The sequence below is a fragment of the Mauremys mutica genome, chromosome 11 (genome assembly GCF_020497125.1).
Source record: "Mauremys mutica isolate MM-2020 ecotype Southern chromosome 11, ASM2049712v1, whole genome shotgun sequence".
Classification (NCBI taxonomy): Eukaryota; Metazoa; Chordata; order Testudines; family Geoemydidae; genus Mauremys; species Mauremys mutica.
Genome location: NC_059082.1, coordinates 32,951,073 through 32,978,350, shown reverse-complemented (window position 1 = coordinate 32,978,350; position 27,278 = coordinate 32,951,073). Strand labels below are relative to the sequence as shown.

The 27,278-nt window shown below is 42.9% G+C and overlaps 1 protein-coding gene across 2 annotated transcripts in view; it reads right to left on the bottom strand.

Annotated features, from left to right (window-relative positions):
• TLN2 (talin 2) overlaps window positions 1-11,374 on the bottom strand; it is a 363,285-nt gene extending 351,911 nt beyond the window's left edge. The window contains exon 1 of one of the 2 annotated variants that reach the window (XM_044979585.1): window positions 11,170-11,374. The gene's annotated coding sequence lies outside the window, so the exon portion shown is untranslated. The remainder of the gene's footprint in view (window positions 1-11,169) is intronic. The other variant, XM_044979584.1, reaches the window with a different exon arrangement.
• Between the last annotated feature and the right edge of the window lie 15,904 nt (window positions 11,375-27,278).

Genomic DNA, 27,278 nt, shown 5'->3' with positions numbered 1-27,278 from the left:
CTAGCTAGGTGGTAGTACTGTTGAAAAGTATCTCAGGTTGTAGAGGATCACAAATTGAATACGAGTCAACCATGTGATTCAGTTGCAAAAAAAGGCTAATATTCTGGATATATAAACAGAAGTGTTGTATGTAAGACACAGGGGGTACCTGTCCTGCTCCACTTGGCACTAGTGAGGCCTCAGCTGGCATGCCATGTCAAATTCAGGACACCAGGCTTTAGGAAAGATGTGGATAAAGTGGACAGTATCCAGAGGAGAGCAACAAAAATGATAAAAAGGTTAAAAAATGTGACTGATGAGGAAAGATTAAAATAATTGGCATGCTTAGTCTTGAGAAAAGACGACTGAGGGCGCAGGACCTGATAACAGGTCTTCAGATATGTTAAGAACTATTACGAAGAGGATGCCGATCAATTGTTCTCCCTGTCCACTGAAGAAAGGACAAAAACTAACTGGCTACCTCTAGAGAAAGGGAGATTTAGCTGAGATATTCGGAATAACATTCTAAACATGAAAGGGTAGTTAAGCTCTGGAACATGCCTCCAAGGGAGGCAGTGGAACTCCCATCATTGGAGGCTTTTAAGACCAGGTTGGACAAACACTTGTCAGGGATGGCCGAGGTTTACTTGGTCCTGCCCCAGCACAGGGGGGCTGGATTAGATGACCTCCTAACGTCTCTTCAAGTCCTACATTTCTATGATTCTATTTTTCTCTCTTTGTAACCAAGGTCTGTTGAACAACCACACTCTTTCCCAGTATCAAGTTTTCTGGACGGTGTTTCATTTTGAAGTTTTCTACACTGCCTATAGCCATGCAGACTGCATTTATATTCTAAACCCCTTTTTGGCTATATGTTTAAGTAAGTCTGATATTTGGCAACTGTATTATTTAGGTCTAGATCATCAATTTCTGGATACACATTCCTTCTAAGGTTGCACTGAGATATACAATTATTTAAAACAGAAAAAAAAATCTATCAAAAGTCCTAGGTGAGCCGACAACTTCATTTAGATGTACAATGAAATAAAATGCCAGTTAAATGCTTGAACAGAACTGTTCACTAGCATGGTGCACTAGTTAATAATAAAGAGAGAGTAGCTGTTGTGCAACAAAAACCAAACTTAACAGACTAAGACCTGGTCTGTACCTATAACTTTCATCAACACAGCTACGGCAGTCAGGGGCATGAAAAATCCACACCTGCAAGTGCCATAACTATGTTGGCCTAACCCCGCCCCGACAGCTAGGATGACAAAGAATGCTTCTGGAGAACTAGCTACTGTCACTCAGGGAAGTGGAGAACCTATCAATGGAACCTATCCGTCACTATAGTCTGCATCTATGCTACAGGGTTATGCCAGCCTGGCTACAGTGCAGTAGCTATGCTTGTACAGTCCCTGTAGCATACACACATCCTCAGGTTTATGTTATGTGGAATGCACGTGACACTTCACCTCATATTCTTCATCGTATTATGATTATATGATTATGACATAATTATGAGAGGTGGTATGGAAAAAGTTACGATTTGCTGAATACGACTGATCCTATTTGTATATATTTATCATTTTTGTATCTGAAGTTATAAATATTGACTATGGATCTGTATTTCAAGTGGGCTTACTCTGGAAAACCCCCACAGCCAGCCTTTCAGGTTACAACAATAAAGAAGCCAGACAGTGCTAACGGCTCATCAACAAAGACAACGGGCTGTGAAATAGCTTAACCTTCCTGTGGACATTTTGGTCAGCCTATAAGTAATGGCTCCCATAACTCTGCTTGGGCACGTGACCACACCACATGACTCTGGACTCCAATTTGGGGTGTCTGTATTTTTCCACGAACTGGTCTGGGAACCAAGTTTGAAACAAAGGGTATGCTAAAGCTATATAAGGCAGGGAATGCCATCATTGGCTGTTCTTCACTCCCCGCACAGGAGGATTCCTGGAAACACCTGAGGAACAAAGACTGAACTGGGGAAAGTGCTGGACCCAGACTAAAGGGATTTCTAGCCGATGTATGGAAACCGGAGAAACCCAAGCTACAAAGCAAATGCAGCTTGTGCCTTGAAACTCTGCAAGCCTGCTTGTATCATCAATCAGGGTGAGAGATTGTTAATTCAAATCCTATCCTTCTAGTATGTTAAATTCAGTTTGCGTTTTTGTTTATTTACTAGGTAATCTGCTTTGATCTGTTTGCTATCACTTAAAATCTATTTTTTGTAGTTAATAAACTTGTTGTTGCTTTACCTAGTTTGAATGAAGTGCTTGGAAATCTTAGCTCAAGAGACAAAGGCTGTTGCATTTCCTCTCCACATTGAATGGGTCTGCAGCTTGTCATAGCAGCACAGTCTGAGAGGGAGCCCAGACTGGTGAGTCAAAGGTCTCAGTGGTACCCCAGGTCCAGGTGGCACCCCAGGTGGCACCCGTCACAGCACAGATCTTACACGATTTTCTCCACCTTATTTTTTTATGCTCTTGTGTTCTTTAACTTCTGAATTGTTATATAGTTTATTACTCTAGCTTTCGGAGGTTTCTCTTGAAGCTAACTCTAAATTACAGTCAAGACTTTTCAGAATCCAATATTTTACACACACTTCTGCTGACCATAACCACAGGCCCTTCTGCAGTAAGGAAATTCAGTGTAATTTTACGCGTGTACTTTCACCTGTGCAACCCCCTGAACACCAGCACACTTCACTTCATTGTTTACCAATCTCTGCTATTTCACTGGTGGGAATTTCCTTCGTATAGGAAGGCACCATAGACATTTTACAAGCATTCTGGAAAACATGAAAGCCATCATCCTACATATCTACTGAAGTAGTTAACTGAAGAGTTGTTCATCTACTTAGTCTACAAACTTACCATTAAACTGTTAAATAGACTGATGGGCTCCACTGTTTTTAACTGCAAGACAAATTATAAAGCTATTACCCCCGGCTTTATGTTGCAATTAGAACAAACTCAGAAGCACATCCTGAAGACTCTATCTTACTTTATGTGGTAATTAAGTTTGGCACACAGAAAATCATAAATGGAGTACCAATGGAAAGCAAGCCAGATGCAAAATCTTCCCTGAAGACTCTCTGCCCTCAGTAAACTGGAGTACAGGTACTTCAAAAAGACATTTATTTTTACAAACCAAGTCTTTGGGGTGGGGTAGTAATTACTGTTTAGGCCAATAACTATAGGAAACCACACAGCAATACCAAGCAGGGTCAGTTATATCATCTACTAAAGTAGAAGTCACAATTTGTCTCACTGGGGCTAGGGAAAGGGACCTAAGGCAATTTTGATCTTTCCTAAATTCACAGCTGTGTTGGGATAATATGCCCGAAGTCCCAAAACTGGGACTACTGTTTAACTGTCCCAATTGTAGTGATTCACAACATTTCATGGCCGAACAGTTGTGTCAGCTCATTCATCAAGGATCAGAGTACTTAGCACCACTAGCAATTCACTCCACAGCCTGCGCTTATCGTAATACTCATGTTTCAGTAAAACATATAAAAACAAAAGTTGAATCGTAAGTTCTCTCCAGCCTATTACTCTGATCCAACGTTTCGGCAGCCACTTCTACAGCACATGGACACATTGCACAATATGTTCTGTCACTAAAACACCAGGAGTCAATGCAATTGTCTTGTACAAAAGCACTGTTTATTAAGTTTTCCTGTATGCAGCTGATAATATCTTAGAAGATCAAATAGTGCTACAGCAGTATTCTGGGTAATTAGTATTTTTAAGGCAGTTCACTGAAGTCATATACATATTACAATGGCTGGGTTTATTAGCGTAGTACAAGAATCAAAATCCATATTCAAATTAGAATGCCATTTGTTAAGTACGCTTGCCTTATAATTTATTACAGTATGCTCTGCAGGCAGAGTATCTGGGGATTGCCACAACCATGTTCCATGTGGCCATTCCTCTTGGGAAAGTTTTATTTAAATATATTGGTTTCCTGATTCAGATCAAGCATTTGCAAATTCAGAGCAAATTCTTTTCCGCTACTTACGTTGATGTGTAGAAACCGCCTTGTATGTCTCAGTTACGTAGACAGATCAGCCAGCAGTTTCGATGTGTTGTTTTCTTCATGTTAAGTCCTACTTCCACTTATACGGTATGTTAGTTTTTGGGGGGTATGAGCTGAATAAAGCTTCAAGCTCAAACCATAGATCCAAACATGCCTGAGAAGTGAGTTGCTCAAATCCAAACTTGATGCTTGGGCTCAGGTAATCCATTTGTTATGACAATTGTTACTTTTTTATTTCAGCCTCCTGTCCTGCCTTTTACAGTGCCAATCTGTGTCCATAGCTTCAGAGGAAGATAAAATCCTGATCCTGCACCCAGCCAATTGTACCATATGCTATGGCAGGAAAAACTATCTCCCAAGGCTCTCAAAGATTGATGCATATGGTTAGAGACCTTATTATAGCATGCAGAAATACCTCAATCCTGCTCAAAGATACCCAGCTTTAGCATGACTGACCTCCTGAAGTGGTGAATTCCATAGCCTGGCTGCATGCTGTGTGAAGAGAAAGCAGTATCAAATGACAAGAGAACATAGCATTCAACTACCAGGCCCCACGTATGTTTAAAAAAAAAAAAAAAAAGGCAAGTGACAAAATTAACAGCTTACATGAGAATTTCATGCAAAAGAATGATTTTAGCATATGAGTAATGGGAGATACTTGGGCAGCTTTAATGGAAACAATAACTCTTTTCTCTAACTCACGGTAAACGTCATCCGTACATACACTCCACTACTCATTTTATTCATGAGCACTTCTATTTATCCTCAACTCTCAAGGAGTCAAGTGAATCTTAAAATTAGACTTATGTGTAGTCTTAAAAATGTGCAAAGTTTAGTTCCTCTGAGTACTGATGTTAATTTAATTATTAAATGGTGTAGCAAGATTCTGAATACCTTCCAGAAAATGGTAACATAAGCAGTCAGTTCCTTCTGCCCACCCGACATATCTGTCCCTCAGCTACCAGTCAGAACCAAGTGGCACTTTTTTTTTGGTATTTGTTTTTTAAAAAATCAATTCCTCTTCTACTTTAAGGTCTCTCGGTCTTGCCCCTTCTTATTAGAGATTATTTGTGTTCATTTAACTGGGAGCTATCTAGCATACATCATGAAAATGGTAAAACCTTGGAAGACAAACCTTTCAAGCTACACTTTTAGATGCTCACTTGTTAATTGGCCTTAAAGGGTACCAGTTGTAGCACTTAAGCTTTTTGTGGGCAAAATGATTTTAAATCCACTTGTAAGGCAAGACCAGTCTCCCTCATCCCCTCTATACACCCCTTCTTCACTTCAAAGTTTGTCTCTTCACTTCCATTGTAATTATGGTAATGCATTTTAAGCCAGGTACTGCGTATTTCATACACCAGATAAAACGAGGATGCAATTTTTGAAAGCGGTGTGCCTAAAGCTAGATTAAAATAAAATAATAAACATGGAGATATACCTCTCATAGAACTCGAAGGGACCTAGAAAGGTCATCAAGTCCAGTCCCCTGCCTTCACTAGCAGGACCAAGTACTCTCCCTGATAGTTTGGGGGTTTGGGGTTTTTTTGTTTTGGTTTTTGTGCCCCAGATCCCTAAATGGCCCCCTCAAGGAGTGAACTCACAACCTTGGGTTTAGCCAGCCAGTGCTCAAACCACTGAGCTATCCCTCCCCTCTCAAAACACATTGAGATCCCTAAGAAGCCAGCCATATTTTTCCTCAATTGTGAGCATGCAAATGGCTCTCATTGACATCTTTCAGTTGGGAGGCACTAACAGATCTCTAAGCAGCTATATAGAGTCTCGACCTTCATTTAAATGAATCTCTAGCTGATCTGTTTGTGAAGAAAGCATTCAAAAAATATTAAGTAATTGTCACTAAAGCAGCTATGTCAACATGACTAGGCCAAGAACCGGAACTAATAGCTCAGAAGATAGCTAACCGCCCCATTCACTTCTGTGGTGGTGAACTGAGAAGTCAATGACGATACTTCAAAATGTCAGCATTTACACACTGCTGAAACAGACTTACAGAAAGGGTCAAGCCTGCTCCTGGCTGCAGTTTATTTTAGGCAGGACTAAGGTAATGTTATTTTCACCTGGGGTACTTCAAATTACAAACACAAAGTGGGACCAAAGTAAGCCGAAGCAATTTCCCCTAATCCAGGCAATTCAAAGCCACATAGCAGAGAAACTTCTGCTCTACAGCAGCTGGTGGGCATTGTGATGCAGTTATTTTCATTTCTCCCTGACATCGAAACTCTTCGCTTTTGTTACTTCACTCACTTATAACCTGAGACTCACTCTGATTGTAACAAGAGTTGCCACAAAACAAGTCAGGAACAGAGGCCTGGAAAAAACACTAGCTGACAGTCTGACCCAGACTCTCAGTGTTGTTTAGTGCACAATATGATAGGTTCTAGTACTGCACTTTATGTACCATGAATCCTCATTTTGAAGACTACAGCAGAAACAGGATCTGACACTCATTGGGTACTTGTTTTTCCAGTTCAAAAGTTCAAACTTGACCTTTGAAACAGACATTTGTTTTAATTGGTTTAATTATTTTTTTAATTTCTACCACCACTCTGCAAAGGAGAGATAGCATCGCCTCAATGTACATTTTAATATAGCATCCAGGAAGAGAGCTGACAATGGTAAGGAATTTAACACTAAAGTTTCCCCAACATGTAATACTTAAATTAATCTGATAATCAGGTTTATGCACCATAAATTACCATTCAGTGAAGCAAGCAGCTACAGTCACAGTCTGCCAGTTCAAACACTGAATAAGTAGTTAAGGCTTTACATAGTACAAAAAGCTAGTTCTAGTTATTTTCATGAAATATAACCTATTTACAACCTTCGGCCAGTCTGATGTTCTCCCTTAACATAACTAATCTGGATAGGAATCAATTACTCATTAATCTAGTCAGTATGGTCATGATCAGTGTTTCCCAAACTTGGGACGCCGCTTGCGTAGGGAAAGCCCCTGGCGGGCTGGACCCGTTTGTTTACCTGCCGCATCCGCAGGTCCGGCTGATCGCGGCTCCCACTGGCCGTGGTTCACTGCTCTAGGCCAATGGGGGCTGCTGGAAGCAGTGGCCAGTACATCCCCGTGGCTTTCCCTACACAAGCAGCGTCCCAAGTTTAGGAAACACTGCTCATGATAGTAAAAGTAGGCTCTTAAATTCAGCAATTGTGGCTGGTATCTTGAGCAATAAACAGATTTCACTGCAAGGCTATTTAACAAAAGACATAAAAACACTCCTGGAAATGCACATTGTTTTCCCTTCAAAGTTCTGCTCCAAATGACCTGCTTAATTTATTTACTGTTCGTCAGTAACCCACATTCACCTGTTTTTTTTAATCCAAATCAGTTTTGAATGTCAACATTTTTAAAGCATTAACCTAATTAAACACTTGAGAGACTACTTTAATCTGGCACCATTTAAGCATCACTCTCAAGAATTACCTCCTTTACTGAGAGTGTCCAGTACAAACTTGCCTACACACCCTGTTGGCTCTCCATAACCCTGAACTTCATTTAACAATGAAAGCAAAGACTAGCCTCCATGCTATTCACTCCTAGGCCGTCATCATCAAGCGTACCAACTATTTCACTATCTAGTGGCAATTGATATGTTCACTTCAACCTAGACCAAAATATCAGCTCTTTCGCCAAAAGCCATCTGATACAGAATTCCATTAGCTGCCTGCAGTATAGTAACACACTAAGTAAATAATCTCATTCTCCATAGACCGGTATTTATAATTTGTAGTATTATAGCCATGTTGGACCCAGGATTCTAGAAAGACAAGGTAGGTGAGGTAATATCTTTTATTGGACCAACTTCTGTTGGTGAAAGACAGGTTTTCAGCTTACTCAAGTCACCGGAAGAGCTGTATGTCTCACTCACCTTGTCTCTCCAGTACTTGTAAAGAAATTTAATTCATACTGTTTTCCAAATGAAGCTACTATTTTTACTGTTTAGAAGTTATTTTGGTAAGTCTGAAATAGGAATCATATAATTTTGAAATGCAGTTGCATATAAGTGTACTTGAGCCTAACCAATTATCACAAGCTCAAAAGACGTTAACATCTGCTAATTCACAAGGAAGATCCAACTAATTTACTGTCCTCTCCAAAAAACCCAAAACTCTCACTTGCACAGCGATCTCAAATATCCTTATTTTCTTCTGTCATGTAAAGTAACATCCACTGTCAACTTCCTGCTATTCATATCCCTTCTAAAAATCACTTAGGGCATGGCTATAATTGTATGCTCTCTAATGTAGCCAGTCTAAGCAGAGAGCACTCCCGTTGGTTTAACTACTCCAGCCCCCGTGAGCGGCAGGAGCTCTCCTGCAAACATAGTGCTGTCCACAACAGCGCTTATATCAATGTAACTTATGTCACTGCAGGGGGTAATTTATTCCCACCCCTGAGCAACTTAAATCATGCTGACATAAGCTATAGTGTAGACATAGCCTTAGTTCCCACAGAACAAATGCACAACTATCTAAACACCAGTGCCCCCAAAATTCCCTTATTTTGCTTTTTTGAAGCTTTAACTCTAGAAGCAAACAAATACCGTATGAAGTCTAGAGGACAAATTCTACTTACCAGATATGACAACTCTAGAAATCGCTCTTCTGTTGGGTCAAGCTAGACTTTCAATACACTTGCTTTCATTTCAAAAAAACAGTAGTAAACTCCCAATGGCCTTCAAAAACAACCTAGATGTACAGCCAAAACCAGCAGGTGGGCTCCACTAATGCAACAGGACACTGGTACCTGAGCATTACCACATATTAAATCAACTGAATCAATTACATTTTAGGTAAGTCTCTAAGTGGTATCTCACTAAGCTTTCTGAACATTGTCAGGTTCTTGAACAGTGGCAAGATAGTGGCTGAAAAGAGCCTTAAGTTTGGAATCCACTTTATTATTATTTATTATTATTATTTATAAAACAAAAAAGCGAAGGCCAACTCAATTGACAAGCTTGCCTTGATTCTACTTTCCAATTAGTTTTATTTTTATCTGAGTTTGCAATCGCATTCAACTTCTATGTTACTTCTCTGGCCATTACTGAGTATTTGAGCACCTAAATCTTTGATGTATTTATCCTTACAACCTCACTGTGAGGTAGGGAACTACTATTATCCCCATTTTAATGATGGGGAACGGAGAAACAAAGTACATAAGTGAAGTATCCACGGTCACAGAGTAAGTGTGTCTGATCAGGGATTTGAACCTGGGTGTTTCAAGGCCTGAGTTAGTACCTCAACCACTCGTCCACCCTTCTTGTAATTTCTGAATTCAAGGTAATTTTAGAGTAGTGTGTACGTTTTAAAAACTGAAAGTCCATCTAAGCAGCAATACTGCAGATCTTCAGTTTTACAAAGCTGTAAGGTCTTTGCTAGAGTTTGGGGGGGGGGGGGAGAGAAGGTGTCACGACTGCTTGAGATTTTGTCATTTTCCCTTTTATCCACATCTTCCTCCTCTTTGATTTGGGGAAACTCTCCCTAACAGCTCTGAGTAACTTTCACACTGTGCTGTCTGCAGTCCTCCATGTTCCTCCCTCCCCCTAGCAGGCTGGAGGTTTACTTTACTACTCATGGCTCATGAACGGGAGCTACAGAAGGCTGAGCAGCACAAGAAAGGATGGCTGGTCCCTCAGCAGGCAGGTAGCAAGACAGAATAAGTGCCCAAGAGCACCTGTGTAGCAGGTATGTGTTTTATGTACCTGTCCAAGAACTGTATCTGTTTTAAGATGGCAGCTTGAGGCTTCAATCAAAACCAGGGCTGCGTTGTGCTGGCTGCAAACTGAATGACAATGGTTGCTTTCCCTTAGGAGTCACAGATAACAATCTTAAATCCTTTAAGAAAGCTTATCTTTAGAGCTTCAACATCCAAGACCTAGGGCCACGCTTTGTCAGACACGCTCATTAAAATCAGCATGCTGTCAGAATGTACAGGTGTTATGTAACTATATACCATGTCCTGAAGCACAGGAGTGGCAGGCAAGGTGCAAACCGAGGGAATAGGAAACAAATCACTTATAATCCTCTGTATTGGTGATTTTGCCTAAAGAGGTAATCGTTAAGAACTTCTAGGCAAGTCTTAAGAAATCAGCCATACGTACAGACTCGATAACAGATTTTGACCTTTACTTGAATATGAGCTTACACTTAAGTTAAGCGTTAGTTACCTGACAAGACCACAGCTCACTTAGCATCTGTCTAGGTTGCAGTGGTGTTACGTCAACAGCTAGGATCAAACACAGGCCTTTTAGTTCACCTTTAAATTCCAGTATTTTAGTATTGCACTCCTCCATTCAACATGCTGCCACTGTGTGCTTTAGACTTGAGAGCCAACCTTCATGTTTACTTCCAAATAAATTATTGTACCATTATACAGATGACCTGAGATTTGCCCATCAAATTCTCAGCTACTGTTTCTATTTCACTCTCTGTCCCAAGAGTTTAATTTTTAGTCACCAATTCATTTACCTGGAACAAGAAATGGAAACAAGCTTAACTTTCCTTTTCAGGACTCAGCAGTCACCAAGATAACACAAGAACTAACCAAGATTAGGATCCTATTGTGCCAGGGGCTGTACAAACACAGAAAGAGTTCCTCTTGCTGAGGTTAGAAAGAATTCCGCAAGCTGTCTGAATAGACAAAAACAGACTAAGGATGGGAGGGGAACAAGTCAAGTGATTTTTTTTTTTAAATCTGCTGACAGTGGCAGAGCCAGAAATAGAAGCTAGGTTTCACCAGTCTGAGTCCAGTGCCACAGAACCATGCTACTTTACCCTAAATGCTCACGTAAGCTATGTCTTGTGCTGAAAGAACCCATCATCCACTTTATATTGTGTATTTGAAAGCTGCCTTCAATTATCGTAAACTACAAACAATATTTTGTTTCTGAAGATGGGACTACAGTGAGGAGGAGCAAAGTAAGTTCATGACAGATGCAAAGACAAAAAGACATCAAGTTAAAGCCATCCCTAACTTCACCATATTGGCAGCCTCTCTCTAGGTGTAAGATCAGAGTGATCTGGGGGCCCAGGCCTAAAAGCAAGACAAAATTCCTGTGCCCCCTTCCCTCATCCAATACTATGGGGTACAGTGAAACATACCCAAGTGCGAGAAGGAAATGCTATTTTGGCAATGAATGGACTTGAGCAAATAAGCACATTAACCTGTGTGCACCGGCATGCAGCAGTTCTGAATTTTCTGTTACTCAGGTGACTCCCGTGTAACTTTTAAAAGTATCTTCATAAAAGCATAAACAAAGTTGTATTTTAAGTATGGGTGATTCTCTGTGCTGAGAACTTGGTGTAGGGACAGGGATATGGCCAGCCCACATTCATAGATTCCAAGGCCGGAAGGAACCATTGTGATGATCTAGTCTAAATTCCGGTATAACACAGGCCACAGAAAGAACAAGAGTACTTGTGGCACCTTAGAGACTAACAAATGTATTTGAGCATAAGCTTTCATGGGCTACAGCCCACTTCATCAGATGCATGTAGTGGAAAATACAGAAGGAAGATATCACACACAGAGAATCCTTAGAGCATAACGTTTAGGGAAAAAAAATCCCATCTTGATTTATAAATTGTCACTTATGGAGAACCTACCACCAGCCTTGGTAAATTGCTCCAGTGGTTAATTACCCTCACTCTGAAACATTTACACCTTGTTCACACCTAGTTTCACACCTGAATTTACCTAGTTTCAACTTCCAGCCATTGGATCACGTTATACCTTCCTCTACTAGACCAAAGAGACCATTATCCAATACAGGTCTGTCACAACTTACGCGCATTTAACATGCGCGATTTCAGCTTTACGCTGTATGGCCGGAGTCCTGGGGCGGCGTGGCCTCAACCGGAAGAGGCGTGGCCTCAAGATTTAAAGGCCCTGGGGCACCAGCTGTGGCTGGGAGTCCCAGGACCTTTAAATCACCCAAGGGGCTCCCAGATGCAGAGCTGGCTGGTAGCCCCTGGGGCAAACTAAAGGGCCCGAGGCTCCAGCCACCGTGGCACTCCAGGCCCTTTAAATGCCGGCCCCAGCCCGGCTGCCAAAGCTGCAGGCAAGATTTAAAGTGCTCCTCCAGGCTCTCCGCCACGGAGCCCTTTAAATGCCGGCCCCAGCCCGGCCGCCGGAGCTGCGGGCTGGGATTTAAAGGGCATGGGGAGCCCCGAGCCCTTAAAATCCCTGCCGCAGAAGCCGATGTCGTCCAGCACGGCGTACTGGCTCTTGCCAGTACGCCGTACCATACCAGCTTACTGTCACCTCTGCACACTCGGCAAAAAAAGAGAAAAAACGATTTTAATACTGTACCTCTAGTGCGGGCGATTCCGCCTGCCATTCAACTCAATGTAATTTTGACTATATGCAGTTTTCGCTTTACGTGCTAACTGCGGAACAGAACCCTCGCGTAAGATAAGACTCGCCTGTACTTGTTCCCTAGGCAGGTACTTACAAACTGTAATCAAGCCACTGCTTAGCCTTCTCATTGTTAAGATGAATAGACTGAGATCCTTGAGTCTATCACCGTAATGCATGTTTTCCAATCCATTAATCATTCTCGTGGCTCTTCTGTGAACCCTCTCCCATTTTTCCATTATCCTTCTTGAATTGTGGACACCAGACATTTCAGCAGCAGTCGCACTAGTGCCAAATACATCCTGGGGGGATGAGAACTGGTTGCAGCATCTGGAAGAGGCCCCGGGTAGTCTCTCACCAGGGGGCATGGAGGGCAAAGACTGGCTAGTCAAAGCCTGTCTGTAAATAGTGTCCTTATTCTTGTTTTAAAGAGCCAGTGTAATTAATCTTTAAACTAATCCAGCACTGAGGTATAGGAAGCAGCTGTTGCTTATCTTCAGGCTGGCTGTGACTTCTCTGCTCCTGTATGGTGTTCTAGGGATCACTACAGAAAGATGGGGAACCTCTGCCTTCCTGTCGCGCCAGATGGCTCTGTGTGGGAATAACATTAATTTATTGGCATAGTGTGTGGGGAGGAGTGCTGCATTAATTGGGTGCAGACTCAAGCCAGTGTGTGACGAGAGTCTTCAGGCTGAAGAAGTGGCACATAGTCCATCAGCAGGGACTAGGAAAAACAGGAAGGATGTGGTTTGGGAAGATCTTGGTGTAGCAACAAGGCTTGGTGCTTGTTGAGTTTAACCCAACATACATGTGAACTTATCTGACTGAATGTAGCTGAAATTGAAAGAAGTGGTAGGAAACAAGCTATTAAGTGGCTAGAAATGAAAACCTAAAGAGCGTGTAAACATCACAAAAAAACAAGCAGTAAAATACATGATTTTTGCTTATTCCAAAGTGTGGGGAAATCAGGTAGATTCTTCATGGTAAAATATACCAGTGAAAAAAAGTTGTTTATATTGAAATGGAAGACGACCATGTCCAAAAGTAGCTGCAACAGTCACTTTTTTCCTTGTTACAAACATTTTGCGCTTTTTAAACATAAAAATTCAGGAGTCACCTGCTTGCCTTTGCTACCCCAAAAATTGTAAAGCCAAATGTGACTATTTCATGAGAGAAAGTCTTGAGCAAGTTAAAGTTACAGACTTTTATGTTAATATATAATTCAGTGCAGTACAAAGTGACCTGTCTTCCTTTGTGTCACTGACTCCTGCATGTACTCCTTTAGCCCGACTTAAATAGGCAGGTCCACTACTATCTTCTGCAGTTGAAGACAGGATAAACTAAGGAAGTAAACATACCTATGCTGAAACAACTACAAGTCATCATAATCAAACATGCATAGTCTACTGAGGACTGGTTGCGCCAGTCAGTGTCCACTGTTATTGGCGTCACACCAGGCATCGTGTAGTGATGTTCCCAGATCTAGCTCAATCCTGAATTAATGAATCCTTGGCTTGACCCTGCTTTGACTAGCCAGTCTTTGCCCTCCATGCCCCCTGGTGAGAGACTACCCGGGGCCTCTTCCAGATGCTGCAACCAGTTCTCATCCCTCCAGGTTCCACACAGGTTGGTACATTTTATCCAAAAAATGAGTATGTTTGATTTCTTGTTAGTGCCAGCAGTTGCTAGTACGATGCCTTCACCTCTTTTACATCCAGCCTTTTCCAGTCCCAGTACCTGTGCAGGAGATGCAGCTTGCAATCATGGTCCTGATCACAAAACACCCCCCTTCTTTTGAAATCATATCCTCACTGGCCACAATCTTGATGCCTGTTGCATCTGATTCAGTTTATCTTTAAACACTTCAGCGTAAGTCAATTTCCACAGGCCCACGTACCCAACATCATTTGTCAGAAGGGATGACAAAATTCCCCTACCTTGTTATTCCAGAACCCATTAACTTTTAAAAGTGAATGCTTGTGCGCTGGTACCTCAGGTAGCATATCCTCAACTACTTGTTAGTCATGCCTGACTAACCTAATTGCCTTCTATGACGAGATAACCGGCTCTGTGGATGAGGGGAAAGCAGTGGATGTACTATTTCTGGACTTTAGCAAAGCTTTTGATACAGTCTCCCACAGTATTCTTGCCAGCAAGTTAAAGAAGTCTGGGCTGGATGAATGGACGGTAAGGTGGATAGAAAACTGGCTAGATGGTCGGGATCAACGGGTAGTGATCAATGGTTCCATGTCTAGTTGGCAGCCGGTATCAAGTGGAGTGCCCCAAGGGTCGGTGCTGGGGCCGGTTTTATTCAATATCTTCATTAACGATCTGGAGGATGGTGTGGACTGCACCCTTAGCAAGTTTGCAGATGACACTAAACTGGGAGGAGTGGTTGATACGCTGGAGGGTAGGGCTAGGATATAGAGGGACCTAGACAAATTAGAGGATTGGGCCAAAAGAAATATGATGAGGTTCAACAAGGACAAGTGCAGAGTCCTGCACTTAGGACAGAAGAATCCCATGCACTGCTACAGACTAGGGACCGAATGGCTGGGCAGCAGTTCTGCAGAAAAGGACCTAGGGGTTACAGTGGACGAAAAGCTGAATACGAGTCAACAGTGTGCCCTTGTTGCCAAGAAGGCTAATGGCATTTTGGGTTGTATAAGTAGGGGCATTTCCAGCAGATCGAGGGATGTGATCATCCCCCTCTACTCAGCACTGGTGAGGCCTCATTTGGAGTACTGTGTCCAGTTTTGGGCCCCACACTACAAGAAGGATGTGGATAAATTGGAGAGAGTCCAGCGGAGGGCAACAAAAATGATTAGGGGGCTGGAGCACATGACTTATGAGGAGAGGCTGAGGGAACTGGGATTGTTTAGTCTGCAGAAGAGAAGAATGAGGGGGGATTTGATAGCTGCTTTCAACTACCTGAAAGGGGGTTCCAAAGAGGCTGGATCTAGACTGTTCTCAGTGGTAGAAGATGACAGAACAAGGAGTAATGGTCTCAAGTTGCAGAGGGGGAGGTTTAGGCTGGATATTAGGAAAAACTTTTTCACTAGTAGGGTGGTGAAGAACTGGAATGGGTTACCTAGGGAGGTAGTGGAATCTCCTTCCTTAGAGGTTTTTAAGGTCAGGCTTGACAAAGCCCTGGCTGGGATGATTTAGTTGGGTTTGGTCCTGCTTTGAGCAGGGGGTTGGACTAGACGACCTCCTGAGGTCCCTTCCAACCCTGAGATTCTATGATTCTATGATACTTTTCAGAGTTCCATTCAGCATTTTTGCATCAATTCATATTAACGGATGGCTACTTTGATGGCTGACCCATTCTGACAGCTGTAAGAAACTCATCAAGCTTGTTACTTGCTTCAGGTTTCAGAATAGCAGCCATGTTAGTCTGTATCCACAAAAAGAACAGGCGTACTTGTGGCACCTTAGAGACCAACAAATTTATTTGAGCATAAGCTTTCATGAGCTACAGCCCACTTCATCAGATGCATAGAATGTTAGTCTCTAAGGTGCCACAAGTACGCCTGTTATTTTTACTTGCTTCAATGGCTCCACCAGGACTGACAAAACTCAACATTTGGACATTTCCTGGGCAGTACCTGGGGATCATCTCTAACCTGAGCTTGCCCTATAGGTATCCGTTTTTAAGTACATCTTACTACTCTGTGGCAATACTGGACACAGCCCGTGTTGCCCACTTCAACTTGTTTGCTCTCCTGGTACCGTAGGGTAATGAAAGCCATAATGTGTCCTGACCAACAAAGAAAAACATTGCCCTGTCTCACCAACTGGGCACCAAAGTCCAAACAGTTACCTCTTTGCATGGGTTTTAGTCCACATGCATTGGCCCACTAGCCTGAGTGAATTGATTGTACTTCGCCAACACTTGGTCCCATTTCTCCAGTCCAGTATTGCTGGTTTTAAAACTTGCTGGATTACTTTGCAGCTGGCTGTGCAAACCAGCTGGAATCAAGTTGGGTTTTTTGGCCTTATATATGAAGTTGCAAATACAGCAGTTAAATCAGCTATATGTGTGTTGAGAGTTCTTAGCTTGTCTTCTGAGGTTACCACATCCTTTGCCATTGCATGCATTCTCTCTCTTGGGGTAGCTTCAGCATGGATACAAAATGGTCATTTCCCACACCTTTATGCATAGACTGGGCATTTTCCTCCTGCCTTTGGTGCCGGCTTTCCACAACACACACTGGGTCAGGATGTCAGCATTCTCCACTGATCTGTTCTTCCTCCTAGATTCCATTAGCCTGACCCCATATTCTTGTTCGGCACTAGTGGCTGCTTCTCTTGATCCTTTCCTTTGACAGTTCAATTCTCCTTTACAAACTGGAGACATTTCTCTGCCCAGGAAAAAAATCAAGGCAATTATTTTCTTAGGTTGGAATGTATCTCACGAACAATCCTGGCTGACTGGGAAGTCCTATTGCAAAAATTACATGTGTGCCACACTTCAGGGTAGTAACTTAAATTGCTATTCTTCCTTCTGCTTCTTGGTTTCATATAAAAACACCTGCCTGGCTGCAGGTTGATTCTGTCTGGGGTCACAACAGTGCAACACGTTGAATAGGTTTCCAGCATTTCATGTATTATTCCTACAAAAAGTCTTATTTGTCTTGTCCTTTCCTTCACAAATTAGACTATCACATTATTTTTTCCCCTTTTCCTCACCCCAGGATCATCTCTGACGGGGACTCATTTCTCACCTCCACTGCTACCATGCTAAGCCAACTATTCCTATAACTAAAACAACTATTTATTGGGTCAGTTAGAACAGAATTTCAAGTAGCCGGTCCTGCCATCAATAACCTTAAGACTAGTTAAAGTTCTCATCCATACAGATTGATGCTAAAAAGGCCTTAGTGTCAAACTGTCAGAGTTTTCAAATTTATTTTATGCTCACACAACACTCAAATGTTATGTGAAACAGTTAAATTCCAGAATAGCGAAATGCCTTTGAGTCCAGAAAGACCCAGTGTTTTGAGAAACAGCAGGCTTTTCTAACAATCTTTATGTAAGATATGCACAATAAATATAGCCAGACCAAACTAGGAGCCAAGGGAGATGGAAAAACAGGATTTTTATATATTCATTTATTTATTTTTGAAAGGTGCGATGTAGACAATTTTCAAGTAGAAGTATCAATGAGGCCTTTTTGCAGTGGGAGACAGTTCTACCATGTAAGGTGCTAATCCCATTACTCCAGTCCTGTTAACAAATCTCTAAATGCTAATGATATATAGTTGGAACTAGTGCCTACTCCACAACTGACCAAAATATAATTTATCCTTTCATTGGCCAAGAAGTGAAGTGACCCAGATAGTACCAGTCATCATTTATTTAATTGTTATTCAAGATGATTTAGTACCTTGAACATTTTTCTTCCCCCTCTTCCCAAAGGTGAGAAGTCATCTTTTTAAAAGAAAGAGCAAGTCTCCACCATACAAAAGCTGTCAGATATTAAAGCACAAGATTCTGTCTTTGTGTCCCAAGTTCTGACACTTTTTTCCCAGTGCACACATACAGAAAGATAATGACTTTGAATACAAAAGAGTGTGTAGGCTGTTTAATTTCAAGTACCAACCTGACCTCGGCTTGGCAGAAACAGGGCTGTTGCCAAGTAAAAGGACAGACTTAACTGAGAAATTAGCACCACAGTATTGCAAAGGTATTTTAAGATGACTATATTATACATTAACCATCGCAAAGAAAAATTCAGGCACTCAATTTTTTGGTTTTATCAGGATGCTTTGGTAAAACTTTGAGAACTGAGGGGGTGGCTCTCTGGAGATGGAATCCCAATTTATGGGTTTGGCAGGAAAACAATGAGAATTTACCAGCTTCCCAGATTAATTCAAGTTCAATTCTAAGACAAGCATGTACACACCAAGCCCGGGGAAATGGTTTCCTGACACCACCATGAAGCAAGATTCCCAGTGCTGGCACAGCTTTACTGAATACTCTGAAAACTAAAAATTCAATATTCACACTTCAGCACCAAGTATTGTGGGTTACCAGTCATAGTTTCAGAGCTAGCTGCACTCTTCTGGTCTCTGAATGCACCCCCTCAGATGATAGGCTTGTTTCCTTCACCTGTCCTGGGGTGGAGTCTCACAATTCCCTACATTTAGTCTGGGCCCAGGGTCACTTTAACATCTGTATCAACCATGCTGACCCAGCAGATCTGACTGGGTTCAGCTACCTGCAAGTCTTCCCTTCAGGAGCTGTGATTAGTGATTTATTCAGTGACCAGATGCCCTTTTCACAAATAAATATATCGTTTTATTTAATATCAACAGTGGGAACAAAGCATGAGAGAAAGGGGATTTAAATACAATAAAAAAATCTATGCATATCAATCTTACGTAAAGGTTTACATAGGCTTAGTTCATCCCAGACACTCCAACTTCTGGGGACTCCCTCATAGTGTCTGCCTCTCTTCCCCCTCATCTCCAGGGACTTTTTATACACTCCTAAATTCTTGGTTCCTTTCCTCAAATGGATTCCCACTCCCATGTTTACAAGCCAAACTGTTGAAATCAGCACAGTCAGAGGTGAATCTTCAAATGCCCAGTGACACCTGCATGGTCCTTTAATTATGGGTGAATGGGGCTATCTGATGCTATTGTTCCCTTTCCTGCTATGTGCAGGTAACACCTACTCGATTTAACCCTTTGTAATACTACAGCAAACACCACAACAAAAACCAAACAGTCTGAACATGTAATATGCATGAAGTATTACAGACAACTCCCACGTCCTTCATAACCACTCCTCCATTCTGTTTGCTATTTTCTACTTTATCAGCATACAATTGTCTGCAAATAGTAAAGAAGGACTCACTAGTAAATATGCAAACCAAACCTCTGACAGTGAACCTGAAGCAAGCCTTTGATGTTCTAAAGTAGGGTATAGTGTTTTAAACACACTTTCTTGTCTCTACCTTTCCTAGTTAGGACTTCGTGGAGCAGCAGCATCTGAAAGCCAAAGCCTTTTCTAGCCAGATACCTAGGCCAGTTTTACAAACTCAAGATGCCAAAAATACTGGATGTTTAATTGAAATTTCTGAGACCAGCCTATCACTAATATGTAGGCATTACTTTAGATACCGCATTAAGTCATATAATGCTGACAATACAGGTTGGAATAATGCACCAGTAGCAGAATGCCATGGAAATGAATGGAGTTGGATGCCTGCACTGCTGTCTAGCTCTAATGACTAATTCACCACTTGCAGCTTTGGAACCTGCCCATGCCCAGCCCTCACATTTGTACAGTAAAAAACCAAACATACATTATATAAATCCAGTTCTGAAAGCCACGAACACCCTTGCTTCAATGGGTCAGGACCTTTCCAGATTTGGTACCTACCAGGGGAGGAAAAAGCTTTAACAAGCAGAGGTTTTTAAGTCACCATAAAGCTTATCCTGTTCAAGCTACATCACGTGAGTTCAACAGCTAGAGATCTTTCAAGCCATAAAAACCTTGAGACTTGTATAGAATAAAATGCAGCTTTGTGCTATCACAGCTGTACTTTAACTGCAGGTGATTTTTCCAATTTAAATACAATTCACCAGGTTGATTAGCTGGCAACTGATAAAAGAAATCAAACTGCATAACAAATGAGCTCAGAGTTTAACTACTTAATCCTTGGCAGTTTACAGTGATCACTCCAGAAGGTACATTTATTTCCACCCCCACCTCTATTATCTTATGATCCCCGCTAGCATAACCACCACTGCAAAGAATCTTTAGTCACTACTACGCTGTTCTGGCAACATTTCAAATAGATTCAAATTAGAGTTTAACCACATTCCGTTACATATCATGTAACAGATGATGTTATTTTAACAGTATGCAGGTCAGCTATTCAGCAATACACAAACTTAAGCACTACAGTTAATACTGACAGGTTTCAGAGTGGTAGTCCTGTTAGTCTGTATCAACAAAAAGAACGAGGAGTCCTTGTGGCACCTTAGAGACTAACAAAAGCTTATGCCCAAATAAATTTGTTAGTCTCTAAGGTGCCACAAGTACTCCTCATTCTTTTTACAGTTAATACTGTAAAGTCACTAGAAGTGCTATTCTGAGGTTCCATATTTGCTGTAAAGTTTGAGATACAAAACTTGTAAACTGCGCTAGTTTGTCTCTGCCAACCCTGCAAACTCAGCCCAGGGAGTAGAAGTCAAACAGCATTCAATCTGGATTTTATAATCTGACTTAAATTCCACAGTTCTGATGATGATGCACAGGCAACAAGAGAACCCAACATAATCCTGTAACTTTGCAGCAACTAGTGAGTAAAAAGTCAAAAATATCACAGCACTGAGTTCATATAGGATGTAGATCACAGGAGTAATAATATTTATCCAGCTATTTTCACATAGTTGGTCTAATTTGTTTTTTAAACAAACCAACTTGTCTATACTTAACTTTCATTTGATGGAGTTAAAAGTTAGACTCATTTATGCTAACTACACAGCAGTTATTTGTTATCTCAAACAGAATCAACATATGGAAATTTTCCATGTGCTAGATTTGTATATGATATTATGACTAATACTGGCAGCTTTCATCAATATTGGCATGCAGTACACGGCCCTACAAATGAGAATAAATTAGCATGCAGGAGATGTGGTGTTTCACATCATACCTGCAAACAATCTGAGGGTTTTTTTCCCAGTATGAGAAAGTGTTTGGAAGAGTCCCACCATGCACACTTTGGTTTTCTTTCCCTGCTCATGCAGAACCTCTTACACAGCATGAACTGATGTTTGTTAGAAGCATACTTTCAAACTTAGAGCACGGTCTCTGGCATGAAAGGAACATGGATGAAACTTGGCTCCCAGAGTAAGTTTGACAAAGTACATTTTTACAAGACTTGGAAAGGAAGTCAGCAATTGTTTAATTTTGGGGATTTTTTTTAAATCAGTGAACGTTATCTTGTTATTTAAAGCCACACACTGCAGAATTGGTTTAGTGTGAAAGACTAAGTGAAAGAGACAATAAACAAGTGAATGTGACCCTTCTAGAGTTAACAATGAGCAAAAAAAAAAAAAAACCCTGCAAAGGATGTAAATAACCTAAGATAATGTTAAAAAAACAATCACCAGTGTTTATTGTAAAATTGCAAATATCCTGTTACGCCAACTGCTTGTAGAGGTCAATTTGCTGCTATGAAACTACCCTACGTTGTACTAGGGGGCATCTTGCAATCACAACATAAAGGCATGAATATGCAGTAGCAAAGAGATGCACCTTTTAGGATCATTTCAAAGGAAAGGCAGGTACGGGAAACCCTAGCCCCACGGAAGGTGTAAATAATCCCACCTCAGCAGCAACACAAGTACAATCGATGCACTCGACCCACGATGGGAGACCAAGTTCTTCACACCTTGTGCAGACAGATGCTCGCCCCCTGGGGCAGAACAGTGCCCGGAACTACCAGCAGCGTTTCTGGGGGCCAGCTGGAAAAAGCCGCTCGTCTTTTCACACGCTGCCAGCCCATCCCCCAGGCTCCGCCAGCCTCCCACGCCCCCTTCCCTTGAATCTGCCCAGCCTTCCTGCCAGAGGCAGAGAGTTGGGAGAGCCCGCAGCCCTCCCCACCCGAGCGCAGGGTCCATCCCTCGCCTGCTGGGCGAGCCTGCGTCCCTTCCACGACCTGCAAACTAGCCCCGCTGCCGAACCCGGCCCCGCGCCCCTCTCAGCAATAAAAGGAGAGAGAGAGACATGATCGTCCTTGAGAGGTCGGCGCTCGCTGCCTTGTAACGCGCATGGGAAGCTCTTATCTTCAGTGCAATCGCTCACCCTCTCTGCACATCAGCCAAGCCAGCCAGATCCTGCATCAGCCACCGCCCGCCTCCCAGCCCCCCATCCGAAGTTGGCTCTTCTGGACACCCGTACGGGAGGCGAGGAATGACGGTGGTGTGCCCTCCACCCCCGAGCTGCCCACCACCACCCGCTTTACTGCCGCTCAATGCATGCAACGTGGGCTGGTCTAATAAAATCTCAGAGTCACAAAAATATGGCTCCCTCCCCGATGCCTCCCCTCAGCCTGTTCCGCCGGCTCCCAGCCCCCTCGCCGCCCCAAACCAGACCTGGGGCCCCCGAGTTAAATTACAAGCCACAGCGGATTGCTCCACACCGAGCTCACTCCGGCTGATGCAGGAGGGGAATAAAGCAAAGCAGCCCCTCTTGCATCTGTTCCCCGGTCTCCTCTGGTGCTGGTCCGCTCCGCTGTCGCGTGCTGCAGCCTGCCCCGGTGTAGGGGGTGTGGTGAGGGGATGTAAACGGGGCAGGGGAAGAGCCTTACTCCACGTTTAAAACTGCTTTTATTACAGCTCCCTGGGTCTCCTCCATTCTGCTGCCAGCCTCCAGAGACCAGGGCAGCGTTTCGGCGTGGATTAGACTGTGCTGGAATGAAGCTAGCTATCAACAAGCGTTAACGCTCCAGTTCCAGCAGCCGGATCTGGAAGGGTCACTCCATGCATCTGGTCTGCCTTTTGCAAAAGCCCAATCACCGGAAAAGGGATCAGGGGCGAAAGCTGAGCCGAGCCAGCCTTGAGCTTCCAGACAAGATTCCTCTACCAGGATCAAGAAAATTCACCCGTCTCCTTGCGAGGCTGAGTGCAATGCAATAGCTACATGCAAAAGACAGGTGGAGGTTCATTCCCCTGCAGATCTAGCGCTCCCTTTGCACGGCCAGGCTTCGCACTGGCTTTCTGCATTCCCACCACTCAGCCCGTGCACACAGGGATTATTCCCTTGGTAAAAAAAGAAACACGAGAAATTCCATGCAACGTGCAATAGCAGGAAAGGGAAAGGGCTCCTCAGAGGCTCCTACCGGGACAGGCGTTACTGTTGCATTGCAAAGCGCCTAACCCCTGCAGTTCGCTTCCTTCCCCCCTTCCTTGCCTGCCAGTGCCGCCTGCTCCTGCGCTCTGCTCCTCCTCAGCCTCTTGCAGCAGCTGCTCACTCCAAGCTCGGAGCCCCCTACCCAGGGAGAGCAGGAAACGCGTCATCACTCTGGGACTGGTCTGCCTTCCTCCTCCGGACCATGCAGCCGCCTCCTCCTCTCCCCCCCGCCCCCCAGCTGGAGCAGGCACCCCCCACCCGCACCCCACCCTGGCACCTCGCTAGCGCAGCAGCAGCTTCCCCTCCACAGAGTCATGCCCCTGGTTCACTGGATTTAGGCAGCAAGGTCACCCTATTGCCCTCTCTTACCTGCGAGAGAGGATATGGGGGCAGCTGCTGCAGAGACACCCCCCCATCCCACTCCACCCAGCGTTCACACTCCCAGCTGAGAGGGGAGGAAAGGGGACCCTGCTGAAAAAAATCCATTGATCCAGCTGGGTGGTGGGAAGGGGGGAATCTCTGTTCCCAGCTGCAGTATGGACCTCTCTCCCCCCAATAACAGGCTGCCCTCTGTCCTTCCTCTGGCAGGGCAGCCGGCACTACCGCAAGGAGCTCTGCCCCCATTGAAGATGTCCCCCTCTTCAGTCACAGCTGCTACTGGCCCTGGGATAGTTTTCAGGAGGGAAGTAGGCCAGGACATGGCTTCGTTTCAGGGATGTGGAAAGCAGGGGAGAATAAAGTATTCTTTAGGTAATCGATTTGTGGAGTAATTCATTTACTGTTAGAGAAAATGCAGTGTTCTCCACATTGGTTAGACGCTTGCCCTCATCTTTGCTCATACCTATACCACAATACTGTATGTAAACCCAAGTAGTGAGTACCAGTCTTTTAATCTGTTACATTACTTTTCTAACACTGCAAACTCTTAGGAAGTGGGATTAAAGGGCTGAGATTGTGTTACATACTTAGATACTACAGCAATAGGCATGTAGGAGACCCAAGATGGAGATTGCAGGAATTCTCAAAAATTGAGGCAATGTTTCTACAGAGCTGGATTAAATTAATCTTCACAGCTCCCAGTACAGGACACACCTTGGGGGATAGCCAGGGATAAGTAAGGGCATGGTCACAGAGTGACTGCATTTCACCTATTCTCAACTATCGGAAAGGCCTTTTGGGACCATAAGCAGCCAATTGTAATTTAGAGGCGCCCAGGGGATGCTTTAAATTTTGCCAGGCCCAAGAAGGTTGACTAGTGCCAAAATAGAACTGTGAAAAGGTAACAAAATCAACTTTCTCCACCCACCTCCAAGGCCTGTGCAGCAGAGCTGATAATTTAAGTCCAAAATATTAGATGTTGATAGCATAATGGTGAGTCTGAGCTTTCAGAAAATAGGAATTATTTATTTTTCATCACTTAGGTAACTATATTTTATTCTAAAACCAACCCAGTGGGCTAAAGAGCAAGTTAACCTAAACTTGAATTTTGCAAAGAGACCCACAAGGGCAGATCCTCTCCCATACAGAGCCTTGTTGACCTGCACCCTACATTGGTGCAATTTACATTTTATTCATCAAACATCTATAAAATGCCAACTTAGGCACCTCTGCACCTACACCGTAGGTAGGTCACACCTCCTGTTTATTCATCACCATCTTAGACAGGAGCTTCTGGGCCAAACAAAATTCTGCACAATGGATTATTTCAACGTGAATAAAAATATCAACTCGTTCAAGGCAAAACAGCCACTTATATTTGGTCATGTTAAGCTTTTAAACGTAGTACTAGCTGGAAACTGCTGTTGGAACAAGGGTTTGTTCTGTATTAACTCTACTGGTATAGCCCCGTTAGTGCAGGCAGAGTTGTACCAATATAAAGGTACTTTATATCAGTATAGTTATACCATACAGGGAGGAGAATAAGCTATACTGGTTCGAACACCTTACAGTGATATAACTGCATTCATTGTACAGTTTATATCACTATAACTTTTAGTAAAAAAAATCATAGCCATAATCAAAATCATTTTGCCAGTACAAAAATTGTAGAAGCCTAAATGATCAACTGTTCATCAGCATTGTAAACAGGAGAAAGCGTTTCTCAGTTGCATCATCATTCAGCCATTCTCCCAGTCAGCAGTAATTTTGAGCAGTCAAGTGAGCATTAAACCACTGGGCCAACAGGCAATTGGACTGTAGAACTAGCAAGTCCTGAAACCCTTTCAGGATTTCTACAGCAATTCATTCCCTGGTGAGCCTGTTGAAGATGGTCTCGTAGTTACTATACCCAACAGCAGTTACTTTGTACACCTAAGCTGCATAATTAAGGCATCTCAGTATTAACGACCGTAACAGTCATTCTGAGCTACTTAGACCACTTGCACTAGGGTGAAAAAGCATCTTGCAAATCACACTAGAAAGTGTGCTTAATTTGCTTTATTGCATTAGAATACTTTGTTTGGCGGTGTATTTGCTTTTTTATAAGTTTAAGAATATACATACCTAAATAAAAGTATGGAGTTCTGAGGCATTGAGCACACCCCTTCATAGCTCCCAGTACTTCGGCCTTCTTATCAACATAAAGAAAACCGAAGTGATGCACCAGCCAGCTCCGAAAGCCCAACACCAAGAGCCCACCATCACAGTGAAGGGGCAAAAGCTGCAAGCAGTGGACCAATTTACATACCTTGGCAGCACCCTCTCCCGCGCAGTGACAATTGACATCGAGGTCAACTGCAGAATCGCCAAGGCAAGCTCTGCATTTGGCGGACTGCTGACCAACGTGTGGGACCGCCGTGGAATATGCCTTGCTACAAAGCTTAAAGTCTACCGAGCAGTAGTGCTAACTACCTTGATGTATGCCAGTGAGACCTGGACTGTATACAGGAGGCACGCTAGGCAATTGAACCACTTCCACATGACTTGCCTCCACAGACTTCTGAGGATTCGGTGGCAGGATAAGGTGCCTGACACAGAAGTCCTTTCCAGAGCAGGCCTGCCGTCAGTTTACACTCTGCTTATGAAAGCCCAGACACGCTGAGCAGGCCATGTTGCAAGACCACCGCATCCCCAAACAGCAGAGCTTATAATTTAAGTCCAAAATATTAGATGTTGATAGCATAATGGTGAGTCTGAGCTTTCAGAAAATAGGAATTATTTATTTTTCATCATGTTTACTTATGCATGCTAGGTGCTTTACAGGTAAATAAAAGACAGGGTGCCTGCCTCAAAGAGCTTACAGTTCAAGTTTTATACACAACTCAGCAAGGATACATAAATAATGAGGTGACAAAATCCTAAGGTTTCTTCCAAACTGAGATGATATTTCCTAGATGATGTCAGTGTGTAAAAGTGAGACACTTTTGGGTTTCACATAAGCTTCACAGCCTGCAGGAATCAGCAAGTCATACTCTACTTTTTCCCAATTCTGATTCCAATCTGTACTCAGATAAATCTCCTGATCCCACAGAGACAAGGATAATCAGAAATCTTTTCCATCTTAGAGACTAGCTTTGTGAGTACTCTGCTGGTCCTCTACAACAGCTGGAGCATTTTTTCTAGTGATGAGTTTACATTAGTTCACTTTATTAACATTTGCAGATGGAAATATTTCTGATGAATGAAGCTCAGAATAATTGAGATGAACTGAAAAGTGCTTACATCATAGTTCTGAAATTATCCAACATTCCCTTCTATTTCGTTGTGAAGACAACTTTGGCCCTTCACCTCTTTCCTATTTAGTCTGTCACTTGTCTCTTGGAGCATCATTAAACTGGTTTAGCTAGTAGTAGTAACTGCTGAGTTTGAGATTTGTCTGACGACCTGCATGACATAATAATCTCTCACAATCAAATCAGACTCTAGCCGCAATTACTAGCTGTGACTGCTGAGCTGACATGTTTATGGTTCGTAATGAACGAGGGGGAAAATTATGACTGCTTGGAAGAAGATAACATTTCTAGGCTTTGTTTCCATCCAG